Source organism: Equus przewalskii, chromosome 9, assembly GCF_037783145.1.
Source record: "Equus przewalskii isolate Varuska chromosome 9, EquPr2, whole genome shotgun sequence".
Taxonomy (NCBI): Eukaryota; Metazoa; Chordata; class Mammalia; order Perissodactyla; family Equidae; genus Equus; species Equus przewalskii.
The window spans coordinates 78,942,812-78,968,824 of NC_091839.1; the positions used below are offsets into that span (position 1 = coordinate 78,942,812).

The window sequence follows — 26,013 nt, forward strand, 5'->3', positions numbered from 1 at the left end:
AAGGCTATAGCAAATAATTGTCTTTTGTTTTGTTTTTCGTCTGTTTTCCTTTCCTCAACGGTATGAGCCAACCGACACCCGACGTCCGTAGTGAGCCAGCTCCCAGTTGTTTGACCGTCCACCTCCAGAGACGGAGGATTTGAGTCGTACTGTGCTCCCCATTGAACAGAGTGAGCTTGGCTAAGTGACTCGACCTCTCTAAGCCTTTGTTTCTCATCTGTAAAAGGGGCTAAAAGTAATATCCACCTTTTAGAGTTGTCTGGATTAAAGGAGCGTATCCGAGTAATACTTTAGGTACACACACAGTAAAGTTGGCTAATATTGCTACATACTTTACAATGGAAAGATTACTTCATAAAGACGCATCTTTAACAGTTAACGTTTATCTGTAGTGTTTTTAACTTCACTAGTATTTTGGTAATGTTTCTTTCTTACCACCTGCCCTATAGCCATTGAGCTTTCTAGAATCAGAAATTAGGAAAAGTGACTTTTTATCTCCATGTTAGATTTAGAGAAATCAATCCTAATTTATAAGTGAACAGAATTAACAAGAAAACTTTGCCTCATACAAGTTCCCAAGTGGTATAAACATAAATAAAATGCTTTAAGTACTCAGATAAAAGAATCAGAAGTAAGATTTTATTAAAAATACCCAAGATGGAAACATAAGCCTGCAACAAACTCTCAATAGAGCGGGAAGTTGACTAAATTCTCCTGTCTCCCCTTTTCGTTCTTTTCCTTCTCCTGGGGTCTGAGACTCCCCTCCTGAGCCCTTCTGGTTCCTATTGCTCTCCACCGTGAAAATTCTTCCAGAACACAGCTTCCCCAGCCATGTAAACACTCTGTCTCCCAACCCATATCAAAACATCTTTATTGTATGATACACTCTTAAAGTGTGGCCCTCTTTGCTCTCATGTTGGCAAAAGAAAAGTCCCACTAAAATAGCTTAAAAATGTTATGGGACCACCTAACCAAAGATATGTCCATGTGAACAGGCAAATCTTGGTTTGACTCAAAGGAATCAATTCTTAATGGTGGAATGTTGGGAATCTCTTACAGAGCTGGGGATGAGATACTTTGGGAGAAAACAAATTTTCTTATTAGATCAAATTAGTCAACCTATCAATGGCTACACAGCCCTGTGGGCAATCCTAGCCCTGATTAAACACATCCACTTGTGTGTACATATTTGTGTAGGATTAAGTGAACTTTCCCAATACTTTTTTCACTACATGTAATTATGTCTACTAATACGACTCACATCTTTCCTTCCTCCCATCACTTGAAAGTTGTTACAAGACACCATCTGAATAACGGCCATATTCGCATACCCATGATAAGCTGGACCTGAAAAGTAATTATCCCAGATTACCACAGGCCCTCTGATGCTAAATCAGCAGCCATATCCGTGCACACAGTTGCTCCCTGACCCTCCGTTACTCTTCATAGAAAACCTGCAGAAATCCAAGGGGAGCAGTCCTTATGCTATTGGTTTAATTTACTTGCCATTTATAGATCTGGACTTGTTGGGGAACAGATTTATTTAGTCACTAAGAAATTCATGCAACCCAGGTCCGTATTAGGCAACAATTAAATGCTTATTCTTTGGCTGGCAAGCAAGCAACTTAAAAAAGCGGGCGGGGTGGGGGGCGGGGAGCTGGGGCAGAAGCAATGCTAACGCTGCAGCAGGCCTTGAGGATAATCCCTGAGCTGCACCCCCTTCTTCTGCACATCAGGAAACTGAACACAGAGAGCTGAGTGACAACAAAACGTGGCAGCAGTGGACCTGGTACCCAGGGCTCTGGATCCCTAGTGTGGTGCTCCTTCCACTAGGATTTCTGGTTTCAAAGGAAAAAAACTAGGACCTAAAACACGGTCCGATGCTGAAGCTGTAAAGTTTTATCACCAATTGTTAGGAAGAGCTGCATATCCCACTGATAGATAGACGCCTTAAAATATACGTCACTCTTCTGACTCTGTGACTATAATCTTTATGATACCTTCCGCACTTAGCAAGTTTCCATTTATATATTTAATCATTGTATCTCTAATTCGAAAAAAGAATTGCAAATTCATTTGTTTGCAGCTAGTTCAACAACTCTGCCAATGAGATAAACCTAAATGTTCGTTGGTGTCAGATATTCCTCTAACGGAGTCACCGGCCTCAGCATCACTCTGGTCTTTATGTACATCAGTAACAGTACAACACATGACGTGTCCAGAAGACGAGCTTCTCCAGTGCTCAAGAAGGGAATAGAAGAAGCTGTCTAATGGTACTATAGGGAATGCAAGAGTGAGAAAATACAGGGAATAAAGCATGAAGTGATTAGTCTGGTGTTGATACAAGGTTATTTGTACTGAAGTAGGAGGCAAACAAGAGGGGGAAACGAGAGCATCATGGAAATAACTTTGGATAAAACATTGAAGTCAATCAGTTTATGTATTACATATCATTTCTTCTTTCATATTCTTTATTCTGCTTTCCTGTAAAGTAGCAATTCAGTGCCTAATGCCAGTCCACAGCACGTCATTTAGCACTCGCTGACTCCTGTCTGCTCACTAATTTGAAATCCATAAACTTTAATATTATATGACTTTTCATTTTGATTCATGGGTGTTAAAAATCTGCTATAAATCACAATTCAATTAAAAACTAATTTATGTAGGGGCTAGCCTGGTGGCATAGCAGTTACGTTCTTGTGCTCTGCTTCAGCAGCTCAGAATTTGCAGGTTTGGATCCCAGGCACGGACCAAGCACCACTACTCAAGCCATGCTGTGGCAGCATCTCACATAAAATAGAGGAAGATTGGCACAGATGTTAGCTCAGTGACAATCTTCCTCAAGCAAAAAGAAAAAATAAAACCCTAATTTATGTAAACTTTCTAGTAGGAAACATTTTCATCATTGACAGAAAGTACCCTTGTTGTCCTCTTGCCCCTGTTAGAGAGTAAATGAGTCCCCCCTAAACCCTTCTCTGTATAAACGAGACAACTCTGAGGACCAGGAGGCATTGGTCCTGCATCCTCTAGGGAGGCTCACATTTTCAGGTAAAATCATGAGAGATCAGTTCCCACCAGGCACAGATGGAATTCCCAATACTGTCCCTAACCGTCACCCCACTTCCCCTTGTCCCGTGTGTGTGACCATCTCTGCGACTTTATAAAATCACTGTTTCAAAATGGAAGATGCTCAGAAATGAAATGGAAACAGTTAAAATAGGCTGCGTCCAAAGGAGAACAACCCAAAGCATGGAAATTATGGGTTTGGGAAAAATGTTTTCTTGGTTTATTTGATTAACACTTTGCCACTGAGGAGAATTTTCCTCTGAGGTTTCTTATTCTGGATAGTTTTTAATGTAATTGGTTTAAGTGATACTTTACTTAAATATACCTTAAAAAGAAATCTGCCACTAGCTATAAAATTTTCATGTTCAGTCCAATTGACTTCAAAGTAATCCAAAATGCTTATTCCCAAGCGACACCTATCAGTCTCCAGCTGTGCTCCTGATGGAGAGTGACATCTGAAACCAACAATTAAAGTTACCTAATGCCACGACTCTCCAAAGACTAAAGGGCTTTACAGTACCCTATCAAAGCTGCTCATAACCGGCTCATACTATTATTGTTTCTATAAGTGTGCTGGGAGGATTAATTTCTTGACACTCATTTAACATTACAGGAAAAATAATTTTCAGAGCCAAAAGGGCGTTCTTTGCCAAATCGGCGCATTCAAAATAGTATGTTTTAATGAAAAACTGAAAGTATCATAACTTTGACTATTTTGTGTGTATTCTATAGTCATCCTGGCCTTTTCTCTCATTATCTATGTGACATCAACTAAAGGATATTACTGAAATTTAAAACTTGCCTTAAAGAAACAGAAAAGCCAGAGAGAGAAAGAAGGAAAGAAACAGAGAGAAGGAACCCCCAGGATATAGTACCATTCAGATTAAGGTATAACAGGGCGATTTTCTTGTTCTGGGATGTAGAAATCTCAAAACTCTTACAGGCATCACTACCCCAAATCTCCGAAACATACCAAAATATCATTAGTATCAAGCTCTAAATTTGAGATTGAATTAATTTATTTATGCAACAGACATTTACTGGGTACCTACTATGTGCCACGTTCTGAGATGGGTTATGTGTGATGTGAAAGGAATTCTTGCTGAGATTGGGAAGTAGACATCCTGAGCTATGACTGCAACTAGAATCAGCCTGTAAGTCCTTTATTTAACCCTACCTCCTTCCTTTCTACTCCCTACCAGTTAGGCAGCCTCTTCTCCAGCTCCTCCTTCCCTTGATTTTCACTCATAAAAATAAACTATCAGGACCATGTAGAATTGATTAGAGTGATTTAAAGGAACTTAACAATGAAATCGTACAATTGTTGGGCACAAAGCATGATGTATCAATGTAAACAGTTAAGGTGCTGGACATCTGGTAGATTTCCAACAGGATTCTCAGTTTTTAAAAAATTTCCAGAGGGGACACTCTAATCGGTAGTAGACTGATGAATCTCAATTCCATATTATACAAACCAAAATAACACATAAATAGCACATAAAACTACTGGGAAGATTATAAACATTGAAATACAAGCTATTTTTGAGAAAGAAGTATACTCTTTTTTTGCTATTTCTTTCACCTCTTATTTGTTTTAGGAACTAAATTCTTTATCAAAGATTGCATTTTAGATAATAGGTTTTGTTCTGACATAGATAATAACTGACTTTCAGCTGGAAAACACAATGGGATAAACAACACTTTTGAGGTTTAGTATCAAACATGGTACTGAATAGAGTACTACATAGAGAATAGAGCTTAATATTTTTGAAGATGATCTAAAGGAAGAAACGTTCAGTTAAATATGTAATCTTTCAGATGATAGTAAGCCACTCTGGGTTTGTAAAACGTCAAGTGGAAACATTCGGAAGCATGTATTAAGGCTGTGTGCAGGAAAGGCTTTATCAAGGTGAACTTCAGGATGTGGGCTGCAAGGCAATTGATTTAGCAAAAGTACCACAAATGGTGCTTTGGGATGACGACTTCTAAATTGTAGGTTACAATCCTGGAGAGATAACCGTTATAATTAGATTATTTCTGAAGAAATTGGCCCAAGTGCTGGTGAGACTATCACAAAGTATTTTGTTACATTCTTGACATTGTTTGGTAATATATTAGAAACATAAGAGAACTGGTTGTTCTACCTTTGCCCAGAATTATGGATCATCTGCACCTGGAATGAGATTATAGTTTTCGTGACTATACTCCATAAAAATTCCCATGGGTTTTGAGAAAGTCCAAACAAAAGGCAATTGCAGTTGAATTTTGTGTAGGTTCATTCCTTCATTGTATAGGATGATTGGGGCTCTTCAGTTTCCTCACAAGAAAATTCTGGAGGCCTTTTAATAGAAGTCCATTAAATTATGAAGTTATGAAGATGCTTTTAAGAATATTAAAACAAGGGAACAGTCTTTGCAGAAAGGGATTTTTTTGAAGTATAGATTGATTCATATATAACAATGGGTTATTAATAAAAACTGGAATTTTGGGGTCAATTTAATAGGCAGAGATGACTGTTTTGTTTGCTAGGCCTTCTCAAATCTCAGGTTATATATTAATTTTAAAAACAAGAAGAAAGCCAAAGACACTTCTTTTCAAATCAGTGTACAGTCCTTGACAGTACAAAATTTCCTAGGTACTGGGTTGAGTAATCCTGTACGAGTTTTAATATGAAAAATCCTTCATCACCACTACCTTAACAGAAATGCTAATAACATTAGAATAACAGATTTGCTGTTTAGTGATTTGAGGAATCTAAGTGAAATACAGATTGAAAAAGAGAAAACAGTATCCTTTATGTTCCATCAAGGATGGCACCAAGGTATAATCTGCTGACTCCTCAACAAGCAGAAAAGCCCAATGAGGAGTTAATCTAGCCAGTTACTCATGGTGCGCAGACCATCGACAGCCATGAGAAGCCAACCATTTCATGTAAGCACACACTTCAAAGTTGCAATGAAATGGAAAAGAAGCTAAAGCAAGTTTTTCTTTGTTTTGAAATACAACCCTCAATGAGGCATTGTTTGCATGTTGAACGAAGTGCATAAACAATGCCTTTGTGGGTTTAATTTGTGAAATGAATGGAAGCCTTGATGAGCTGTGATGTTTGCCATTTGGAAGTAGAAAACTACTTTTCGCTTGACGTGCTCATCTGAGGATTGATGCAAACACGAAATATGTAGGCTCCCCAAATTAGCTTAAAGTTAGATATTTTTCTCAGCAAAAATTTAAATGATAGCACCAAAAAGTGATTGTTTTAAAAGTTATGTGTCATAGGTTATGAAATTTTATGACAAAAATACCCAGTAAAATACTTTTAAATTATCTGATATTAAAAACACAAATGAAAGACTTTCAGTTGTTGACAATGGGTGCTTAAGCCAGGCTCTATTGCGTCCTCAACCTACAGGGCCAGTCCTTGTGTGTTGTGTGTGCATCACTCTTTGTTTTCAGTTTGACAGTCTTTTACGCATCACTGTGATGTGCTCAAGAGGTATTCACATTGTTTTGTTATTTAACATAAATACAAATAAAATAAATATATAATAAAAGTATATTAATAAATAATATTATTAAATAATATATTTAATAAATATATTCACAAGAAATATAAATATAGCTGATCTTTATCGAATATGATAAAGCAGTCACATTATCAAACATAAACATCTTTGAATTTCCTTTTGATCCTAAAAATAAAACTGTAAATGTAAGTCCTGCTTTACTCTAAAAACAGTTATATAAATTTTAAATTAAAAAGCTGTTACACACACATAACACTTGCAGTTTACTCTTATTTGCCAGTTGCAACTTGCTGCTGAGCTGACGTCCACCTTCTGCCGTAGTATTAGAAAAGAGAGTAGGTCACATTCTCTTGGTTCCAGAAACTTGATAACCATGGCAAATAGATCTCACTCACTCCATTTTTGTGGTAATATTCTGAATTATATACGAAAGGAAACGTAACCTAAAAAATTGTTTTATGGATTTCTGATTCTGACCAAAAAATATAAGATGCTACCAAGTATCAGTCTGAAAAATAGCTAGGACAAAAGGGGGACTTCAAAGAGTGAGTCTTGCAAATTATGTTACTTCTCAATTAGTTGCATATTTTTATAAAAGTAATATTGTATTTAGAGGGTTCCTGTTAAAATTTGTCACCCACAGGCGCGATAATACATGTGTTAGGTGCGCAGGGACTTCAGTCCGTGTGGGAAGAGCTGAGGTCTATATTCGACTTCCATTTCTCCAACAATTAATGAGCAGTCACTTCACCTCTGCAACTGGAGTTCTGTAGCCAGAGAAGGAGAAATGTGAGCCAGATGACAACCAAATCTATTTATAAGTTTATAAAATCAATTATTCTATGACAGTGATTATCTTACTGTTATTGAAAAAAGAAAAGAAGTAAATTATCCGGAACTTTTTGGTGGGTTGCTGATAAGAGTAGAGTAAGCACATTAGAGAAACAGTAGAAGGAATTACTTCATAAAAATGAATGATATATTTTTTAAAATGCAAGATTCCTAAAATTCTAGCCCTGGATATACTTTGCCTGGATGACCTTTGCCTCATTTTTTGTTACATAATCTTTCAAAATAGTGTGAACTCTTTGAAAAGCTATTTATTTATTGGCAGCTATTTATTTTATATGGATAAAATATGATTAGAAAACTTACAAGTAGATGAGAAAGAAGAAAGGCGGGGTGGGGCCTCAAATGGCGCAGCGACGGGGCCGATAGAAAAAGACCCACCACCGCAGCCTCTGCCCTCCCTGCAGATGAGTCCCAAAGGGGCTCTAAACTTTTTAGCAGTGAGTCAAAAAGAGAAGCTGAGTCACACAAGCCTCAGTGCCTTCAAGACACAAGCAGCCTGTCATTCTGATGACACTAAGACTTCCTTGTCTGCACAAAAAAGACAGTGTGGGATGCCATGAACTCACTCTCAACCACAGCCTAAGAAGTAGATGGAACGACACTTTCTACAGGCCTGTTCTCACTGTTAGGATTTCTTGTCTTTTTTTTTTTTTTTTTAATTATAGCTGTACCAATTAATACAAATGTATCATTCAATGAGATCCAGGCAACACAAGGAGGCTCAGACAGTATGTCTATAGTCCATCTATTAGAGTTACCACTGAGTTCTTCAACACGTCCTTATGTAGTGCCTACCATGTGTAACATTCTATATTGAGCACCATAGACGAGTCAAAGATGAATGAAATGGAGCCTGCCAGCAACCTGCCTCAGTAACCATCGTACTACAGAGACTATTAGCCACACCTAAGACAGATGCAACCATGGAGGACATTCACAAGAAAGACTAAAGATTACCCGTGGCTGGGTGGCCTTGATGCTGAGAGCACAGCAGAGAGCACTGGAAAGACAGGATGGGCCTGGAGACTGGAGGCCCTGGAACGTGGGCATAAAGGTTTATTCCCTCAGAAAATAAAGCAGTGTTATGAACAGAACTGTTGTAAAGTGAGTAATCTGATAGGAGAAGAGGAAAAAGGCTTTAGAAATGGGAAAACCGATTTTATGGCTATGCACATAGTCTGTGTGAGAGTAAATGAGGCAGAGATTAAGTTAGCATTAGCAAAAATACAGGGGAGCAAAGCGAAGGATGGGAGGAACAAGGTGAAGGAATGAAGGGACTTCTGTCCTGTCCGCCTGCAGGTGGCTGAGAGGTTACTGGTGCCCTTAATAGGTTAGGCAACACTGGGAGAGGACTATGCTGTTTGGGGGAGGCTCGAATGGAGAGACGATGGCTTCTGCTTCTGTTGTATTGAGGTATACACAGTCCTAGGGAAAAACATGCTTCACGCTCTAAGGCTGGGTCCAAATGCTACCTTCTTCCTCCCCTCAGCTCGAAGCAACTCTCTCTGCTCTGAACTAAAATAGCCTGTTTCTCAATGTTTCTCTCAAGGAGCTTGACACTTTCTCTCACGCAATAGCTGTTTTAAATGCCCCATTTTCTGCTCTGGACTGAAATGTTCTGGAGTTCCGGGATTGTGCCTGGTTCATCTCTGGACCTCCTTACACGGAGCAAGCATGCTTGAATGCCAGGAGCAGATGCTAAGGAACATCCCCATTCAAGTGAGCAGAGGGGAGTCAAGGAAAGGAGGAAGAAGGGGCGGTCAGAGAGGTGGAGGTGGCCAGGCCAGAGCAGCCCCACAGAAGCCAAGGGAGAAGAAAGTTCCAATGAGGAGCTTGTCTGGAGGGCCACTCACCAGAGAACTGGTCGGTGAACAGGAGGACTGAGAAAATGATTTGACAGTGAGAGAAGAGAGTTTTAGGAATTTGATATCCTGAAACCCAGGATGACAACTAGACATGCCACCAGGTCCTCGAGTTCCTCAGGACTGATGTCCTGGGTGGCTTCAGTCTTGGTAGTGATGAACAATTTTTTGGCAATAGGACCAATTCGGGGAAACAATTATTAAATGTTTATGGGTTTTCTTTCTTTTTTTCTTCATTCAGAACTAAAATAGCTTCATTGGCTCCATTGGGGACAAAGGGTCTATTCTTATAATTTAGACTGCCTCTCGCTTGAAGGGTAATGAGAAGAAGGCTGCAGCGTCTTAACCACTCAAATATGCAGAGGAGGCAGAATTGAGGCGCGACAGCACAGAGGCCTCCCTGCGGCCTGTCTCACACGTGCATAGAGCACTTCAGAGACCACAAAGTTTTTCCCGTGCACTAGTTCGTTTCACCTTGAAATAAAGGAATGCGGGCTCATCCTTTTGTTTCAAATGGGGTAACTGGCTCACTTTAAGCTACAGTCACGTTAGGGGGGGAGCTGCAGCCCGATCTGTTCATTCAGCTCAGTGCAATATTAATGGGCGAGTCCTACGTCCCAGCAGCACGTGAGGCACCGCGCAGAGCGGTCATCCCAAACCCTTCCCCTCCTGCCTTCTTCTAACCCAGCCCTCCCTCTGCCGTCGCGGTGGGCAAGTTGTCCTCAAGCTCCCCACTTGAGCCACGTGTGCTACAATCTCTGTTTTTTGTTTGTTTTTTTTTTTAACTCATAGACTGCTTTGGAAAGTGTATCATTAAGTTGGGATGGTTTGCCACAGATCCTGAAATGCAGGCCACATGCAGAATGCTTTATATCTCTAGTGTGGAATAGTAAAAAGCAGAATACAAAAGAGGAAAGCTGTTTGGGTCTTAAAGAGTACATTGAATTGCCCAAAGGGGATCCTACAGGAGTTGGCATTCTCAAAAGCCTAAGTAAACCCACAGGAGGAAGGGCCCCATCACACTGAACGTTCTTTGCTCTATTGCATTCAGGTTATCAACGGGAGTATTTGGTCGCCCTTCATTTAAGCACCTAATTTTTATTATTTTTAAGTAAATATTTGTCAACTGCTAGATATAAGTTACCGTGCAAGAGAGGGAAAGGAAGGTGCGAGGTTCTGTTTTGCGAGCTCTGCTCTGGGGAGTTCACCGCTGGGTTAAGATGTCTGCACATTATTAAAGAGACATTTGGAACTTACTAGAGATTTTTGACTGAGAGAAGAGCTATACTTTAGAGAAAGAAGAACTCATATCTCTGTCTAATGGAATGGCAGAGAAGAGCCTAGAGGAGGGGATGCCCATGATGACAGAAGAGGCAGATGTGGAACCGGGCCTGGGGAGGCAGCAGTGACAATGAAATGGAAGGACAGATGAAGAGACACTACCAACGCAAAATAATTTTGTGCTGTTGACTTACTGTATTTGAAAGGAAAGGAAGAAGAGTGAAGGACGAATTCAAAGAGTTGAGTCTCGATGAAGGTGGTGCCATCAAGAGGATTAAGTTAACAAGAAGAGCTGGTGGTAGAGGATGGGTGATGCATTCAGCTTTGAGTGTGTTCAGCTTGAGGTGCCAACAGGCCCTGCAGTTGAGGATGCTCGGCCTTCTAGGAACGAGATTGGTGTCCTTGAATTGCCCATTTAGGGGTGAAAGAAGAGATTGGAGAAGTGAATGAAATTCTAAAAGGAGAGAATATAGCGAAGGAAGAGAACAGAACCTATGTCTAGGCGTATATTTTAGTAGAATTAAGAAAAAAAAGGAAAGCTTTGTAGGAACCAGAGAAGTAGCAATCAGAGGATAGAGAGAGGATCATGGAAGCTGAAAGTGGAGAAGGCTGCTCTTGATAATATGAAATGCTTCCCAGAAGCCAAGGGTGATGGAGACTAAGAAATGACCATTAGGAGACCACTGATGATCTGGAAGAGAGCTGTCTCAGTAGAGGGACAGGAGCAGAAGTCAGATTTCTAGGATTTAGTGAGGTTGAGAAATAGATACCCTGAGATACTTATTTGGAGAGGAGTGGTGGCAGAATGAAGGAATCAGGGAGCAGGAAAGCCATTTTAATGTGTGTTGGGGTTGTGGGTGGGGCTGAGAATATACACTTAAAATGGGAAAACATTGTATAAAGAAATTGTTTTTAAATGTTTGTGCTCTACACAACTAGAAGGACCCACAACTAAAAATACACAACTATGTACCGGGCGGCTTTGGGAGAAAAAGGAAAAATAAAAAAAAAATCTTAAAAAAAAAAGTTTGTGCTCTAAAATATAGTGGAAGGAATGGACACTAGAAAACCTTCTTTACAATTTTCAGTGATATTATATTATAATATTTTCATTGAAAAATATTCAGTCTAAATGGATCATTGCAATTTAATCCCCCTAACTTTGATATTGTATAAAAATAAATGGGTACTGGAGTTAACCATTTCAAATGCATTACGTTAAAGTTGTCAAATGGATTTATTTGCCTTCCATAAAATAAAATTCCTCCTTCCACCAATCATTGAATTTTGCATCTGGAGACTTTCAAATTATAATCGGCAGACATTTTCATAAGCAGATAAACATCATAAAGGTATATAATAAAGAGTTGTATAAAAGAAGAGATTATTTGGATCTTTCCTCTTTTGAAGTGTAGATGGTTATAAGCCAATGAAAACGAAAGAACAACAAAGTGACATTGTTCATATTTTGACTGCTATTATGATTTAAAACAGCATTTGAAGTACTTGAGAAATCAGCATTGTTATAGTATGCCAAAAGAATACTATGTGAAGTGAAAATAGAGGAAAAAATTGTATGTAGGTTTGTTAGAATATGGAAGTAGCAGGAGTTGGTGGGAATTTGCAGTGGAGTCAAAACATAATACCACAGAAATAAAAACCAGTAGGACTCATTCTAGGATGCTAATGAGACCACACCTGGAACAATGCATTCACCGGGGGATACCTCTAACAAGAATGAACATCTAGGAAACTGGAAAGAGTTCAGAGACGAGCAATGAGAATGATTAAGGGCTTGGAGAGACTGACTGAAACAAGATTAAAAGGCCTTACATTTGTTTAACGTGGCTAACAGATGACTAAAAGTGGGCACGATATCTGTTTATAAACATCTGAAGGCTGGGTGTAAACAGGGAAGATAGTGTAGAATTGCATAATATGGTACTAGAAGGATTTAACTTGAGAAAAAATGTTAAGAGAGAATTGAAAAGTAAATATAATGAAGCTGTCTCCCCGAGAGTGTGCATTTCCGTTTCTTTAGAGATTCTGCCAAGAATGAGGAAGTTCCGCAAAGAGCCTGGCAGAAGAGAATGACCCAACAGGTCCACTGCAGATCTGATTTCTTCATTTTCACAAACCAGTAGAAACCTTTTTAAGCTTGATCTGTTTGTGCAAAATACTCAGAAAGTTTAGAAAACCTGCAGCACAGCCCTTTAGATTCCTGGGCAATCAGGTTTTATCCTCATTGGTTCCGTATGCTCATTGGTAGAGTAGTGGAATAAAACAGTATTAAACCTGGTCTATAAAGATGCTGGTCTCTGAAAGTCCATTCTCTCACAGCTCAAAGGGTTTGCTTTAGAATTTACTAAGAAACAATTGAATGACTTTATTTTTTAAGGATTGTGTATACTTCCAGCTGGAGTTCAAAGGTACACCAACAGGGAGTAACTCAAGAGATCCATCTTGGGATTATTTCTACAAACATTCAGTCTTCTGTTTTCTTTTGTGTTGAATGTAACGTCTTATTCCATTTTTTTAACCTAAGGTTTGTTCTCACTAAAGTGATGGAATGGTTTTCCCTTAAGATTACTTTAAAATGAAATTAAAATAAAAATTACGTTTGGGTTATGAACTCCTACAGGGCTTTGTTTGTTTAATTTGACTCGTATAAAAACCCAATGCGAAAACAGTGCCATGTACGCTTGAAAAATAAACGAATAGTAGATGACAACTGCAGAAGCATCCTGCCCCACAGGGGCTGGTTAAGGGAATTGCTAATAGATGAATCTTTTATTTCCACTATAAAGTCACTTTTTTCTCCCCCCACAACAAATGTCCTATCTCAGATGAAGTTGAACATTTATGGATATTCTGATGGCCTGATTCCTGTCATGTGGGACCTGCTAGTGTTTCTGAATCACTTCCAGAATTTTCCAGCAGATTTCAGACTTCAGCATTTCCCTACAAGTTCTTTCAGGCTCTTCGAACTTCTCCCAAGGATCTACTTTTTCCTCCTCTCTTCACTGCCATGTAGAACTTTGCTGCAGTACCAGCCTGGGCCAACAGATGCTGCCACTTCATGATGGTAACGGTTGGAAAGTTTCTTTTTCGGTGGTTAAGGCCTAAGATGGAGTGTGTATTGAGGGGGGAAGTCAAGGGCGAGGGAGGGCAATGGGAAACTGGTATATTCTCTCAGGAGAGTAATTGGGTTTTTAATTGTGTGCTTATGAATTGTTTGAATTTTACCATAAGACAGACAGTAAGAAAAACAATAAAAAAATAAATTAATTTGGAAAACTTCAACTTCAGATACTTCAAGTATATTTTAGGCAAGAAAATCAACAATTGAATAATAACAAAATTTAAAAAGTAATACCTAAAAGTAACTTGGACTCCACATTTCTCTACCATAAAGGAAAGGGAAGGCTTGAAAACATGTTTTGAGGAGCTGGATGGACAAAAGGAATGTAACTCTTTAAAACAGTGTTTCTCAAACTGTTGTGTCAGATAATTTCAGGTGGTACAGGATAAATCATTTTTATTTCCATAATTTACATTCATTTGTAAGGTCATCTATTCATGGCAAGTTGTATTGACTTTCCATTTTTGACAATTATAAAGTTTCCTTTATCAGATAAACTTCTTTAATAAAAATAGTTTATTTAAAGAAAAATATTCTCAATAATATTACAGGTTATATGGCAATAATTATAAAAGTGGTATTCAACAGAAATGCTGGAAATAATGCCTTGTTTAAACAAGTAATACATTTTTGCCTATGCAAACTTAAAATTCTTTGTTTCCTATGTTCAACTTCCTATGTCAAAGGTGGACTGAAAATGTGACATTTTGTATTGTTCCTAGTGGTATCCACGTAATATATGTATATTTAAGACTAGATGGATTCAAACATAGTAAGAAGCAGCTGAATAACTGATATTATGATGTAATTCTGGTTTTTTGGGGGTAACTTCTGTACACATATTCTTATGATTATGTACGAAAAATTATGTGGGAGCAAAGTAACTTGAAAGCGAGGTCAGTATTGCTGAAAATTTGATTTTGGAAGGGAGTAAAGAAACATGCTAAAAAGCTATATTTGTGTGAACGTTTGCTGTACTGAAGTATGAGTATGAATTTTTATTTTATCCAAATTATACATCTCCTTACCTTTATTTAGAGGTCAAACCAACACATCAGGTTTTCTAACAAAATGAAATTTAAAAAATTGTGGCTTTATGAGGTGACTACTAAATTCAGCATTGTAGTTAATTTTTATAAGATATTTGCTATTGCCATTGAGCACTCTTAGACCCTGAATGATTCGCGAAACATTTAAATTGCATATTTTTCCTGTAACATATACACTGTACTAAAAGTAGTTACTATTTTTCTGCCTACTACCACTAGTAATAATAGCCTCAAGGGGTAAGAGGGCTCTTTGGAGTCACACAAACGCAGGTTTGGATCTTATGTCTGCTATTTACTAGCAAGTTGCTACAAATTCGGAGTCAGTTTTCTCACCTATAATATGGGAAAAATAAGATCTGCAAAGTTAATTAAACCTGCCTGTTGCTATTTCCCTCTTACTTCCCTCTATTAATTGGCAGCCTCTCCAGGCCACAATGTGCTCTAGACCAAACCCATGGCCAGAACCCTTTCTGCCCTGAGAACCAGAAAAGGAAACATTATGCCTGGCAGTGCCTGAGCCCTTCAAAATAAATCTGCAGGGAAGAACGGTGAGTGATGAGAGCCCCATGAGCACCTTCATCGGTTTGAATTTACAACCTCAACTTTTCCATTGCCTGGGAATCATGGCAGATAATGCCCCACTAATTGAGAAATAAATCGAAACTACAAGTATTCACTTTTTGTTTCTGCTTTTGAACTTAGTGTTCACGTCAGTTGCATAAAGATCAAGGCGAAGTAGAGGGTGAAATCTTTTTCTGAACTTTTTACAGAATATACTTTAGTTGATAATATATTTAAACTAAATTTTCTTTGAATAGGAGTAATTTTTACCAGCTAACTTGTAATCCCTCAGGCCACCTCTAAAGCAGTGGGACAGCTGCTTGTAGAATCACAGGTTGGTGTTTAGAGACCACTGGGTTTGTCTTTGGGAAAGTTACTTAGGTTTCTTTGGGCCTCAGTTTCCTCAGCTCTTTTACTGGCTTCAATCACCGTCACAGAGCTGTGAAAATTAAATGAACTTATACATACCATAAGCGACCAGAGTAATGCCTGACAGTAAATTCCCAATAAATTAAAACACTTATAATCAATGTGACAATGAAAGAGGATGCTCCTAAAATAGACAATAGGTTTTAGGAAGAGGGGATTAAGTGGATGCAAAATGTATTGTTTGTTTCTTGGCTCCTTTGCTGGGGCCTCTGGCTGTGATACTCACTCGTGTGCATATAGAATGTTAAACCCTACGCCGGTGCATAAGGCGCAGAAGGCTTACGCATGAAATGTCACTTCAGCAATGTGCCTGGGGTAGCTCTGACGCTGCCCTGGAAGTCAGTCGTCGCCGCCTGACCTTTGGGCGTCTGGGAGGGATGCCTATACCTGCGCCCAGCGCTGGAAGGGGCCCAGGCCCTCCCCAGCACAGCCTATCCCCAGACTGCTTGCTCATTCCCAGCATACATCTTCCCTAAAAAGGGTATTTCCTCCCTTCAAAGAAAGCTCCCCAGTCTGGCGTGAATTGGTTTTTATTTTACGTTGTTGCAAGTAGCGAAGTCCCTTGTGTCTCCACCCTTGGGGTAAGTGGAACGAGTCCGGCAGAGGGCCCGCCGTGGCCCACACGGGGGACGGGGTAGCCGCAGAGTTAGAGACCACTTGGGGGTTGTCCCGCAGAGGCAGGTGGGGACACACAGCGGTTACCCGGTCCGAGGAGGGGAGTGCGGCCGCGGGGCCCTCCCCCAGCCAGGAGGTGGCAGCGGCCGGAGCCAGGCCGGTGGGGGCGGGGTGGGGGCGGCGCGGAGGGCGCGGAGATTACCGCGGCGCCACCGGGGACACCCGGGGCCCCGAGCGGTCCCCACGCGGGACCGCAAACGATGACAAGAGGCAGCCCCCCGAGGTCGAATAAAAAGGAGCCGGTCCCCCGAGCGCCGCCGCCCCCCGCCGCCTGCCCCGAGGTCCCCGGCCGCCCCCAGTGGCCTCGGGCGCCGGCGGCGTCCCCCGCCCCCCCCCCGGCGCGCAGGGCGAGGTCGCCGCCGCGGGGCGCACGCCCGGCGCTCCCGGCCTCCGCGCAAAACTTCGGGCCGGCCACGTGAAGTTGTCGCTCCCCTGGCGGAGGGGCCAGAGCTTTGGGGAAGGCTGCGCAGGGCCGGCGGCGGCTGCTGGGCGCGCTCTCCTTTTCTTTCCTCCTGGTTTTTCCTGTCGTCAGCCCGGAGTTTTGGCTCCTCGCCTTTCCTCCTCCCCCTCGGAGCCGGCTTCTCCCCCGCCCCGTTTCTCCCCCACTTGTGTACGCTATTTGTTGGGGGGTGGCCGAAGGGGATGTCCTGTTTTCACCAGAGGCACAGCGCGAAGGGGAAACTTCGACACTGGAAGGAACGAGAATAAATATCTGAATACCGACGCGCGGATCCGCGGCTGGGACGGGCGCTTGAACTTCGGGATCCCGCGGCGGTCCGGGCGGTAGGAGGTGAGTGGCCCTTCTTCGGACCGCCGCCCCGGGGCCCGCCGGGCCGCGGCTTGGAGGGAGCCCGCACCCTCGCCCGGGAAAGCGTGCGCGGCTCCGCCGGGGCGCCGAGCGCGGGGGACCGAGGACGCGCGGCGGGACGGTGTGGGGGCGCCGACTCCCTGCGGGCGCCCCGAGGCGGTATGCCGCCCGCCCGAGGGCCCAGCCGCTGGGACTGCAGCCGTGCACTCTGCCCTGCAGGACACCCCCGGCCCTGAGGGTCCCCGCGGAGCCTGCGTGCCCCTCGGGGGGCCGCGGTGGAGCCCGCGCCGAACCCGGTGCGCAGCTCCGCTTCGGCACTCCGCCCCCGCCGCTCCGAGGCGCGAGCCCTAGGGCCTCCCCTCCATCCCCCTGTGACATTTGTTACTTTGTGATGACTCCCTCGATCAGCCAGGCGCGAGGATGCTGACCGGGTCCCATGGAGGCCCGGCGCCTGGGCTTTCGTGGTGCTGGGTGCATGCCGGTGCTCTCATCCCGCGGCCCGCGCCGGGCTTTGAACGGCGGCCGTCCCGCTTCCATAGCTTCGTGTAGCGTGGCCCGGGTGTCTCCCGCAGCGCGCCAGGGTCCGTGAAATCAGAGGCGCCGTGTCAGAGCAGTCGCGTTCATTGGCTCGGGTCGCGGATGCCATGGAGGGATTATAACTTCTCCGAACCAAGGGACCTGGCTGGGAGAGCAGGTTTCTCTCGTCCCAAGCCTGCTGGGTCGGGGGTGCAGTGGCACGGAAACGGCCCGCTGCTTCGGCGTCGTTACGCGGGGCTGGAAAGCAGACCGTGCGTGTGCTTGTTTTATTTTGCGCCACGCAGCAGCGAGCACTTTCGTTTAGCAGTACTTTAAAGATATTTCTTTTTGTGGATACATTATTCGGAACGGCCTGGAGCTGGCAGGGAATTCGCGGACCGAGGCCCGTGGCAGAGCGCTGGGGAAACCGGAGCAGAGCGCAGTTTAATTTTTGTCGCTTCTTCTCCGTTTGGAGTGGCAGCGCCTCCCCTCACGACCACCTCCCTTTCCCTTCTCTTGGAGGCTGCTGGGGTTTGGGCTTTGGCGAGCGCGTGTGTGGGAGGGTGCTGTTTGGAGACGGGCTTCTCCGCGCGCCCCCTGCGCCTCTCCCCTGCTCCGCCGAGCCGGCAGGCGGTCATTCATGAATCCTAACCCGAGGGCTGCGAGGTGCAGAATAGGGACGGGCGTGTGTTTTGGTTTCAGAGCGGTTCCACGTGGAGCACCTCTGTGTGCGTGTGTGCTGTGTACTTGATCTGTGAGTAGGTAACAGGAGTTTCGTGTTCAAACCCAGTGGGCCGTTGGCCATTAATTTGCTTTCCTGGCTGTCATTACAGACACTTCCAAAATCTGATACCTAAGAGAACCAACAGGTTAGGTTTCACATTAAGAGCTCATACTTAACAGTTTTCTTTCTCCCTTACCCCTTTTGGCTTGGCACCTTGGGATCAACGTAATTGCCGGAGCGAAACATACCTTCTCCAATATGGCATTTTGTTCCTCTTCTCGTCAGCGGCCACTTTTTGCGCCCTCGGGCGTCTGTCAGTTTCCGCGCGGGCTCCTGCGGGACCCAGGTGGGAGCCCTGGGAGCTGAGCGACCGCGGGCTCCCCCTCGACAGCCTCTGAAGTTTCATTTACACGTAGGTGACTGACAGTATTGAAAGCTGACGATGGCTTTTTGTTTGTTGGGTTGTTTTTGTTTTTAGAACCTCGGGACAAGGCTATACTCGATAACCTTTCCCAGGTAGGACTCCTTAAACGGAAACGTTGCCTTTTAAAAAATTTTTGAAAGATTTCTGGCCAGTCTATAGCTGAAGAACCAAAAATTACGAAGGGGAGTGAGGAGGGAATCCTAAAACAAAATATATGATCTGTGGTATGGTGCGTTTCAGGAGACTGCGTTCAAAGGCATTTGTGTATTTTTTAAAATAACATTATCCTAAGTAGCAGTTGTAACAAGAGACTGACTGTTTTGTGTGGAGCTAGACTGCCGGAATCTGATTTTTATGGCAACAATACCAAAGGCAGATATAACTACATCCATTTTTATTGTTATTATAAACCATAAAAATAGTTTGTTCCACCCGATTAAAAGTTGTAAGTCATTCAGAGTTAAACCAAGTTTTAGAAATGACTGCACAAGGTTAAAACCTTTGACGTTACAGCTTTGAAAGTAACATCATTAGATTATCTGGAAACTGTCTCTTTTTTGTGATTATTAGGGATATATCCTTGTCCTTCATGGTAAGTGGAGGTCTAAAATCAGTGTAGTTTTCAAAAGCTTGTTCTCCTTTCTCAATTACTTGAAAATAGTAGACTTGAACATTTTAAGGCCATCATAATTGAGGTGGTTTCACAATGATAACTGAAATAAAAAGACTTACTTGGTTATTCTCTCTTTTGTTAAAGTATTTTATTGGACATTAGAAACTTAATTTTTCCTTTACAAAATGAAAAGCTTTATGTATATGTATATATTCACAGCTAATATTTATTTTAAGTACCATGTTCAAGTTTAAAACTTTAAAAAAATCCCTAAGATTTGTATAAAAAGAAATTAGTTCAAGAACAATCATTATTCTTATTAAGAAATACAGATGCTGCATTCTAGCAGATTTGTAGAAGCTAGTTGGAAAAAATTGTCTTTTCATCAGAGTTTGTTTTTTGAAGGGAGACTGGAAGATGAGTAGTTTGTCATTCTGCTACAATTTATTTTTTCTTGTAAAATAATTGCTTTGAGCTGAAAAAAAAAAAAGAAAAACAAGTTCTCCATTTCTAAGAATTTCCTTTTTATTTATATTGTGATTTGGGGTGTAAATAAATTTTACATAGCCACGAGAAGGAGAGTGTCCAGTTTCATGTTTTCAATCTCTGTTGCAAGCTCTAAATGACTGATGCCGTGTCTAAAAATACATTTATGTGGCTTGGTATTTCATTTAAAAAAATGTATGCACTGACATGAAATTACTCAGAAGTTTTAGTAAAGTAAAATGATAGAAAAAATATAACTATTGTTACAAAAAGTTAGGATTGTGGAAAGTCCACATTTTAACTTTCAAATATTAAAATTAAACTTAATTCACCCAGTGGAACCTCTCACTTTTTATAGAGAATTTAAGAAGAGGGGAGATAATCCTTTTCAAGACTTAGTGAAGTGTTAAGTAATTTAAGAGTGCAAGTATTTATTATGTTTTATCATGATCTTTTTTTTTCTATTAGTTAAATGCAGGAACACTAAACATTCAGTAAAAACAGGCCCCCCTTTATAAGGCGTTTATTCACCATAGTTCTGTATTGCAGCTGCTGATCATATTTCATGGAGCTGTTAAAGCACTTAAAACCTAAAATTAGGTACTGTCTGGTTGTAAATATTTCAGATCACTCATTTAAGAAATAAATAGAGAAGCGTGCTGTCAAAAGTAGAAGACGTTTTGAGTGTTCTCATTGAAGAGCTCAACAAACCTCTATCAAACACCTTGTTATTTTAGTGAGAATATAGTCATGACAGTTTCTTTTTCAAATGGGTATTACTCTTACGTATTCTAAACTCTTACAGTGTGTCTCCCTGCAGAGTATCTTAAACTAATTGTGTTCAGAAGTACAGTTGGGGGATTTTATTACAATGGTTACTAGGGGGATGAAATCGACACCATGAGGAGTGGATGACGTTGCAGTGTACCTGCGTCTCTCCTGCATTTTTCCCCGTGAGCTAAGACATGACATGGTCTTTTGGACATCTGTTCTGGAGATGGATGAGATGCAATGGTGTATGTAACTGCAGTATATGTAAGACTGCATTTTATGGTTAGATGTGTTTTCAAGTGGGGGACATTGAACATTCATTAAATTGTACATGGAGCTGAACTTGGCATCGTTTAGTTTGAACTCGAGTGGGAGAAAATAAACAAGCATCACATATTCAAAAGCAGTGCGAGCAACTTTGATTGCTTTGAAGAGGTTTGAAGACTTTGCAAACATTGCTGTCACCTCATTTTGCTGTGGCACCGCAGAGTAGTATCTGCTTTGGTGACACGCCATTTTACTCTTGAAGTTTGTGATTCTTCCCGTGTCCCCCTCCCTGTTTTTCCTGGGAGAGGCACTGAAAATGAATACCACCACCCTCCCTCTCCGTCTTCCAGAAAAAGAGATGAAATGGATTAATTTAAGAATAGAAACCATTTTGAGTTATCAAAACCACATTTCTATGGTGGTTTGAAGCAGTTTCAGTGGGTGCACCTCTGAGTCTGACGGTAACCTTTTCTGTCATTGAAAGGTGCTAATTGAACTTAAGGCACTGACATAATAGTATAGTTTGATATTTGAGACCTTTCAGCACTGCTCTGGCCCTTTTCTCGCCCTGAGATTTCAGTCCATGGCTGATGAAGAATAACACCATATTAAAATGTCAGAGATTCTAATTTTTTTCCCCCATATGAAACATTTTAATACAGCATACTCAGATTTTTAAAGCTTTTATTTATGTACAGTAAGTAAATTTATTTTAATGTACTTCTGGGCCTTGAGAGGAAGACCTCTACATATTATCATGTTAGGATTTTTAAATATTATTTTTTCACACGTAGATTTTTTTGGATTGAAAATTTTAGGCAAAGTCTGATTGCTATGATCATACTTGAACACTTTCAAAATGAAGTTACATTAAACTAATATAGAAGAGCCATCCTGAAATTCCACATCTAAAGTATATATTTTCTTAAGTGTACTCATATCTTAAAGTGTACTCATATCTTACATTTTAAAATGGAAACGGTCAGTTTAGGTTTTGTGTAGTTGTATTTTTCTGTTGTCATTATTTTCATTATCAGTCATTATCATCATCATAACATCACAGCTGACATTTACTGAGGATTTACTTTATGCCAAACACTTTAAAGTATTTGTGTGGCTTCGCTAATTTTAATCTTCTCAACTATGCCATAAGTTAGGTACTTTTGTTATTCCCATTTTACGCACGAGGACGCTGAGCCCCAGTCACTCCGTGATGTGGAGCCAGGATCCAACTCTGTAGTCTGCCCCCAGATGCCTGATCCTTAAATGTTGCACTCGGCAGTTGCTCCCACCAGTGATGCATGAGTCATTTTAGGTGGTACCCAAACAAACATTTTATTTTTGTATTATTAGTTATGTTTTTATTTCTAAGGATATTAGAAAACTGTTAAATTTCATATTAAACTTATAATTTCATGGATAGTATTGTTTAAGATAAAGCCAAAATAATATTGAAGTAAAAATTTTTTTTAAAGCACCTATTTAAAGAAACATATTAAGTAACAGTGAACAAGTGCTTGGCTGAAATAGCCAGAATCATGAAGTTTGGTGGCAGATGACTGAATTTGGAGAAACTTCTACTCCATAATGCTTCCCAAACGTCAAGAACTTAGGACCAGATCTTTTTAATCTTTACCTTATGTGTAAACTTTCCTTTGCTTTAGGAGACTTATCCATTGGTTAGATGTTATCAGTTTTATAGAGATGGTGGTGGTGGTGGTGTTATTTTGAGGCTGAATGCTGGTTACGAATCTCAAATCTGTGTGTTCTGTTGAACCAACTAGTAAGGACTGCATAATAAATTTCTAGAGACAAGTTTAGATCGCAGTGGGGTCACTCATATTTTGGAAATACTTTCAATTTACACAGATATCAGACTTTGCACTTTTAAGGTTTTTTCCTTCTAGGTGAACACTTTCGTTTTGCTGTTAATCTGTTCTATAACTTTAGTGTATTTTTCCATTGAAGCAGTGGTTTTCACCTTTTATTTATGTATTTCATCACAGACCCCTTTATTCACATGAAAGCTGACACTGTGCCCACTAGAAAAATGCCCTCTGCTCTGAGTGAAGCAGGACGCAGGTGGCCTGTGAGTCATCCCCAACACTGCCCTCCTGCCTTTGGCACCTCCCAAAGTCTCTGTAAGGATCTTGAGTGAAAATGGCTGCAAAAATGCAAGGAGTCCATTCAGAGTACTTGCTGTAGTATGTCAGTGTGTCATCTGCTCAAAAACAAAACAGCAAAAACAACTCTCAAATATGCAAAATATCTCCCTGTGTCATACATGAGCAAAAGGTGTGTCTGCTCACGCTAGGGTAACTTGACTGTTCTTGTTAACCAGTCTGCAACTTTATTTCCGTTTAGTACTGAGACAATAAAAAGTCGTCAGAATGTTTCCCTCCTAGAGGTACAGGACTGAGTGGGGCACACAGAGTTTGTACATGCAAAGGTTTGCTCTATTAGAGCATCTTTTGTCTTTTAAAGGCTATATGAAGACACATGAGCACTGGCATAAAGTGACGTGACCTTAGATCCTCACTGAAGTTATTGCTACTGTTTCTGTTATTCTTTCCTCCTTTCTTTTTTAAAATGAAAGGGACATTTCTTGTGAAAGACTACAATTAAATCATAAATATTTGCATTCATATGCTATTAAGTTTAATTCTGCTCACAGAAGCCATAGCATTAAATTTGAAATTCTATCCTTAATCAAGTAGGTGTACTGCATACCGGGAGGGCTCATTCTCCACAAGGTCATGTGCACGATTCACAGACCTCTGCGTGTACCCAGTGGAGCGATCTGTTCATTACATTTTACCTCTGACTCTCAACTCCCTAATGTTAAGGGTTTTGAAAAGACCTGAATGGTCTGACTAAGAGATTGAATATTTCTAACTTAACGTGTCCAGTATGTTGAAAGTGATGATGACTTGAGGAGTCAACAGGTCTCTGAATTAGCTAATTCTTTTCACTTAAAATTTCATATTTTAATGCAACTGTGTGTTCATGTATGATTATGACTCAAGTAATTCTAGCCAAATTTAATCACAAGGTGGGTGAGTCACGTTCAGGGTTGCTTTTACAGGTTTTCCGTAATCTCAGACTGTGCTTCTAGTAGGTAATTTAAGAATGCAAACTTCAGTGAGCCTGTCAGAACAACAATACTACCACAATTTTTTATGTGAACTTTTAGATGTGAAGGTGATGCTACCATTCTATTTTTCTCAGTTGACCCACAGAGAATTCTACTTTAGGTCTGTTTTGTCTCCTTAATTGTTGACTTTGGTTCTTAAAGTCTCCATTTATGAAAATACTGAGCAAAGTTCTAGGTACATGTAAATGCTTTCTAAATACTTTTTCATTATCAGTGTTGTTGACATGCAAAAATTTTAGAGTGAGGTGAGTAGGTTTTTTTTACTCTGTGTAATTTTGAAGACTTTGGGATTTTAAGTCTGTTATAATAAGTTTTGCTTTTTTGGCATATCCCATTCATAAGGAACGGTTAGCATAGTAAGTCATTTAACCATGGTAACTAAGGTCACAAGTTTAATCTTCAGGCTGTCATGTTGGCTTTAGGTGGACACTTGTGCTGTACATACTTGGTTATATTGTCTTTGTCATAAAAAATGTGGTTGTGATATCTTGACCACCTCTCCTGGGGAACCATTCTAGACTGTGCTGGATCTGTCTCCACGACTCCCCTCCCCATCCCTAGGATGTTCAGCCACATTTGTACAGTTTTTATCAGGTCCTTCTTGACTTAAAATTATTTTTAAAAATCCCTTTTGCCTATAGGATAAATTCCAGAATTCTTACCAAGGGCCTACAAGGCCCTTTGTGCTGAGAACCATTCTCCTCTTCCCCACCCACTCTCAGAAATCTTCTCCAGCTGGATGGAAAGCCAGAGGTTTGAAAGACACCCTGGTCATTTCCACTTCCTTGCTTTGTGCATAAGATTCTTTCTATCTGGGAGACATCTCTCCTCTGCCCCTGACACTTCTTTTTCTGCTTCTTTTTCAAGACTAAAGATGCAAAATGTTACCTGCTCTAGTAAGTTCCTCTGACATCCAGAGGCTGAGTTGGATGCTTCTCTTCCCTTTACTCCCAGAGCACACAGTTTTACCTTTAGCCTCCCACTGGCCACGTTGAAGTGAGATGGGTTACTTGAGCTTCAGTCCTGCTCTAGACAGAGTTGACTGAAGCTATTACCAGTATTTGTCATCTCTAGATCTCCAGTAAGTAGAGATCAGTAAATTCCCTTTGAGCGAATGAGGAAAGGTAATTGGGATGAAAGCAGTAGTGGTGGCACTGGACATCCTCTGCCAAAGGATTGGGAGCAGTGGGAATAGTTGTGACCATTACAAGGCAGGACAGCCTTAAGGACACCCTCAGGGGTTTTGGGTCTTAATCCAGCAGAATTGCAGCTCTAAATCCAGGCCCAGTCTATGTGTGTGTGCCGTGACGTAGAAATGTATTTCCCACATGACCAGTGGGAAGGCAGTGATCTTATGGATAAGCCAAGGATCCTGAAAATCTCTGGAAATGTGGGTATTTCATAGCACTTGAAATGTGAGAGACCCAATTCTTCTTATAGCTTAGTGGTTAAGTACAAAGAATGTGGAGCTAGGTTGCTTGGGTTCGAATCCCAGCTCTGACACGAAAGACAATGAAATGATGAGCATGTTACTTAAAATGGTTTTGCTTCAGTTTTCTCATGTGCAAGAGAACATACTTCATAAGGTTCTTGTGAGAATTCAAAGAGTAAACGTAAAGCATTTAGCCTAATGTCCAACATGAGTACTGTGCGTAGGAACTATTATGATTATAATGGTGTGTACCCTTCATTGGACCACCCAAAAAGTTCCAGAGATTTTTAGAGCTGAAAGTCCTTTTGGGGGCCATGAATAGGGGAACAGAAATTGAGTCCCCAGTGGTCCAAGTACAGATTTGGTACTGTGGGGTG

The 26,013-nt window shown here is 41.1% G+C and overlaps 1 protein-coding gene across 43 annotated transcripts in view; it reads left to right on the plus strand.

The window, feature by feature from the left end:
* EYA4 (EYA transcriptional coactivator and phosphatase 4) overlaps window positions 1-26,013 on the plus strand; it is a 296,887-nt gene that overhangs the window by 22,042 nt on the left and 248,832 nt on the right. For 23 of the 43 annotated variants that reach the window (XR_011522142.1, XR_011522141.1, XM_008532053.2 and 20 more), the window contains exon 1: window positions 16,803-17,231. The exons of 4 other annotated variants lie outside the window; for them this stretch is intronic. The gene's annotated coding sequence lies outside the window, so the exon portion shown is untranslated. Of the gene's footprint in view, window positions 1-16,060; window positions 16,348-16,778; window positions 17,232-26,013 lie in introns of those variants that run through there. 16 more of the 43 variants (XM_070557214.1, XM_070557222.1, XM_070557223.1 and 13 more) reach the window with 7 other exon arrangements.